We start from the raw sequence: 5,018 nt of genomic DNA, 5'->3' as shown, positions 1-5,018 counted from the left end.
AAAAGTTCAAGAAATTTACCGAATTGTGCATCCATACGGTCTTTCTTCAACTTTGCTGGGTATGGGATTGGTGGTTTATATTCTTTTGGCATTAGATTGTCATTGTTTTCAGGTTCGACGTCCTTTCTGTTAGCTTTTTGTGGTGGCTTCTTTTCAGATTCAGCTAACACTTTCTCACTCCTTAGTGTAACTGTTTTCACGTGTTCTTTTGGTTTGGGTTCAGTGTTACTAGGTAGACTTCCTGGTGGTCGTTCAGATATCAATTTAGTGAGCTGACCTATTTGAGTTTCAAGCCCTTGGATCGATGCTTGTTGATTTTTAAGTGCTATCTCGGTATTCTGAAAACGAGTTTCTGACACCGAGATGAATTTTGTTAGCATCTCCTCAAGGTTCGGCTTCTTTTTCTACTAGTACGGTGGTTGTTGGAAGCTCGAAGGTGGTGGTGGTCTCTGATTTCCATGGCCTCCCTATGAAAAATTTGGGTGATTCCTCCAACCTGCATTGTAAGTGTTACTATAAAGATTATTTTGAGATCGAGGATTAATACCCATGTAATTTAACTGCTCGTTCTCCATGTTGTGGCCATAGGGTGGATATTCTAAATTGCTTGATCCACCTCCATTTGCTTCGCATTGCATTACTGGGTGAACCTATGAAGAACCAAGAAAACCATCAATTTTTCTATTCAAAAGTTCTACCTGATTAGAGAGCATGTTGACCGAATCGACGTTAATTATCCAGTCACTGGTAATTATCCAGTCACATCTCTTCTATAAATTCATAAGCATCTTCAGGTGCCTTATTATTGATAGTTTCACCAGCGTCTGCGTCAATCATCTATCGAGTCGAAGGATTCAGGCCATTATGAAACATTTGAACCTGTAGCCAGAGTGGTAACCCATGGTGAGGGCATCTTTGCAGAAGGTCCTTGTATCTCTGCCATGCATCGTAGAGTGTTTTTAAATCCATCTGCACAAAAGAGGAGATATCATTACATAATTTAGCAGTTTTAGCCGGTGAAAAATATTTTAATAAAAACTTTTCGGTCATTTGTTCCCAAGTAGTGATTGACCTTCGTGGTAAAGAGTTCAAAAATTGTTTAGCCTTATTCCTCAACGGAAAAGGAAATAGTCGAAGGCGAATGGCATCATCAGAAATGCCATTGATTTTAAAAGTGTCTTAAAACTCTAAGAAATTTGCCAAGTGAGCGTTGGGATCCTCGTCCTACAAACCATCAAACTGAACAAACTGTTGGATCATTTGATTTTAAAGTCCATATGAAAATAATAAGCAAATTATCAACATGATTCCATGGAAATATAATCATAATTACACTTTTACTTATTTTCTGGTCATGCTGTTTTCTCAAGTCATAGTTACTAAATTATTTATATCTAGAGCTACGAAACTCCAAATTAAGATCTGTAAATTTTACCTAAAACTAGACTCATATATATTTTTACCATAAAATTTCCAAAATTTTTGGTCCTGCCAATAAGTACAGTTTATTCTTTAAAGTTACCCCTATTCTGCTGTTTGACAGCTTCGACCTTTCTTTACTAAAAATCGATTATGTCATAGTTAGGCAGCAACAGCAGGCCTAACTATGCTCGATTCAGTTCATGTTAAAGAAGGTTTAGCATAATCATACATAGTACGTGGAGCAGGATTCTGATTAGCAGTAATCGCAGGAGGTAGCAGATTTTTCTGGTTGTCGGCCATCTCCTCGGTTGTGGTGTGAATATCGTTCTCTTGCTCTTCCTCTGTGTATCTTATGCTTTGTCTTATTTCTCTTCGATTTCTATGAATTGTGCGATCGATCTCACCATCAAAAAGTAGTGGTCCTGACAGGTTTCTTCTGGTCATAAACTAGAAAAACCTGTCAGAAGAAAATAAATGAAGAATTAGAAAAGTAAAATGGCTAAAGTAATAAAAATCGAGTGTTCCTAATATCTTAGTTCCCCGGCAACAGCGCCAAAAACTTGATACGTGATATTCAGGATAGGTTTTAAAAATTTATAACTAATCATTCTTGGAACTAATTATTATCACGATGAAGGCAAGTGTACCTATCGAACAGTAGTATAGCTTTAGCAAGACCGGATTGTCGAACCCAAAGGAACCAAGAGTACTAGTAATTACTTTCTTTTTATTATCTAACCTAAAAATTAAGGGATTTGTTTATCTAAACTAATTAACTAAACTAAGGGTGCACAGAGAGAAAATTGGGAAAAGCTTTTGGGAAAACTTGATTGATTAAGACAATACCAAAGGAAAAATCCATCTAGACTTCACTTGTTATTTGACTATAAATCAGACGATTTATTCATTTGACTTGATCCGTAAAAATCCCTAAGTTATACTATTATCTCTCTCGAGACTAATAACATCTAACCCTAGGTTGATTAATTGAAATCTCTTTCTAATTAACACCTAGTGTTGCATTAACTCGATCTATGGACTCCCTTATTAGGTTTCACCCTAATCCGACAAAATCTTTTCACCCTATCTCTAGGCGTGCAATCAACTCCGCTTAATTACGACAAATTTACTCTTTAGACAGGGTCTATTCCTCCTCTGAATAAGAGCATTAACTTGAATCAATATCCTGGAATATTAAAACAAGAATTTAAGAACACATAATTAAGAACAAGTCAAATATTTATCATACAATTCAGATAATAATAACAAGATCCGTCTTAGGTTTCATTCCCCTTAGGTATTTAGGGGGTTAAGTTCATAATTAAAAAAGAAAACATCTCAGAAGAATAATGAAAACAAAACATAAAGAAAACCCAAAACCCCTGAATGGAAATTGAAGGGAGATCTTTAGTCTTGACGATGAATCCGGCTTCTGAGATGGACCAATCGACTTCCCTTGAGTAATTCATTGCCTCCTACTCTGTGTGTCCCTTCTAGGTGCCTCCTCAGGTGTTTAAATAGGCTTTAGAATGCCTAAGAGCCCTCAAAAGTGGCCTTTTCAGAATAGGACTATTCTTGGGCTCGGCAGGGACACGCTCGTGTGACACGCCTGTATGCAATTGCTCTAACCTGTGGTCAAGGCTGTTGAATAGGCACAGGCGTGTAGTTTACCCGTGTAAGTCGTACTTCGATCTTGCCAAATGGGCACGGCCGTGTGAGGAAGTCCAGGCCGTGTTGATTTCCCATGTGGGTTCATTTTCTTCGTTTTTGACCTATTTCTCGCTCTTTTTACTCTCCTATGCTCACCTAAGTATAAAAACATGAAATTAAAGAATTAAGAGCATCAAATTCACCAAATCTAAGGAGAATTCATCCATAAATGTGCTAAGCATGGGATAAAAATATGTATAAATTACGGTTTATCAGTTTGAGTTTAAACTTATAAAATACCAAAAATAGTCGATAGTGGGATAGATTTTGCTGACGATCCCTAAGCTCGTATCTGACTACAAAATCTATAAAACAGAGACAAACATAAACACAGACACAATAAGCTATCTTAGCTTAGTATGTCATAAGCAAATAAATAACTCAATATTAAGATTAACCCAACTTAACCAAACTAATTTATGCTATCATATTCACATTTATTTTCAAGATCAAAATTTCATATATAACATATACTTCCATATACAATTTCACATTGGCGAATATACATAATCTCATATACACATATTCAAGAATCATTTAAAAAATATTCATATTATATATTTAAAAAGACGAATACACTTTCCATATTCACATACATTCTTCATTTACATCATACATGATTTGCAACAAATATCAAGTAACTTACTTACCTTATTTCAAATAGGTAATAAGCTAACTCATACCTGATCATTTTAGCTCGTTTTACACATTCGATCACAACTTATCATTGCCCGATGAACCATTCGAAATTGGATAGGACACTCCTATAATCACATATATCATACAATGCCAACGTCCTAGACGTGGTCTTACATGTAATCACATATCGATGCCACTGTCCTAGACACGATCTTACTCGCACACATATATCGGAGTCACATATCGATGCCAACATATAAAACGTGGTCTTACTCGGGCACATATATCGGAGTCACATATCGATGCCAATGTATAAAACGTGGTCTTACTTGCACACATATATCGATGCCATGGTCTTAATCGCACATCACATATCGGAATCCTATGCCATGACATATGTATCCTAGCTATTCCTAAGGTTCATACGGGGTTTTTGGACGTCGTAACTCGGTCGAAACGAATTCGTAAACATAGCTCCCAAGCTTATTTACATTCAGCTAACACATATATATTTTCGCATATTTCATTTTAGCATATAAAACTCATATATATTTAAAATAAACAATATCTATTTGCTTATAAACTTACCTCGGACGATGAAAATCGAAACAGGACAACTAATCGACAACTTTAGTTTTCCCCCGATCTAAATCCGATTTCTTTGGTTCTTGATCTGAACATATTCAAATTAAACTCATTCAAACATATTTTCACTCAATTTAGTCCAAAAACACATAAATGGGCAAATTACCATTTTACCCCTGACATTTCACACTTTTTACAATTTAGTCCAAATTGCACAAAACACAAAACATGCAAAATTTGCACATATCATGCTTAGGCTGAATACTTCCCATGTTCATACAAGTCCGTACATTTCATTTATTTTACATTTTATCCCTTAACTTATTATTTTTGCAATTTAGCACTAATTACTCAAAATCATCAAAAATTCCAATACAAAACATGTTAATCTAAAACATATATTTCATATTTCCTGAACTAACATCACAAAACTCAAATATTCATCAATGGCATAACTCAAAACATTCATCAAAATCAGAAATTCAAGCATGGGCTTTGTACATTACACTGCAACGATCTCAAAAACGTAAAAATTATCAAAAACCGAGCTAGAACTCACCTTGAATCAAGCTTGCTAATGGTCGAACCTTTAAACCCTTTATTTTCTTTTTCTTTTATTTAGTTTCGGTCACATAAAAAGATGAACACAAAATGGCTTTAAT

General features: G+C 35.3%; 1 non-coding gene across 1 annotated transcript; it reads left to right on the top strand.

Moving 5' to 3' along the window:
* The first annotated feature begins 895 nt into the window (after positions 1 to 895).
* LOC128295722 (small nucleolar RNA R71) lies at positions 896 to 1,002 on the top strand. Its single transcript, XR_008286281.1, has one exon. It is a non-coding gene; the product is annotated as a small nucleolar RNA R71 (small nucleolar RNA).
* The last annotated feature ends 4,016 nt before the right edge of the window (positions 1,003 to 5,018 follow it).

Source organism: Gossypium arboreum, chromosome 7 (genome assembly GCF_025698485.1).
Source record: "Gossypium arboreum isolate Shixiya-1 chromosome 7, ASM2569848v2, whole genome shotgun sequence".
NCBI lineage: Eukaryota > Viridiplantae > Streptophyta > Magnoliopsida > Malvales > Malvaceae > Gossypium > Gossypium arboreum.
This window is presented reverse-complemented; position numbering and strand designations above follow the sequence as displayed.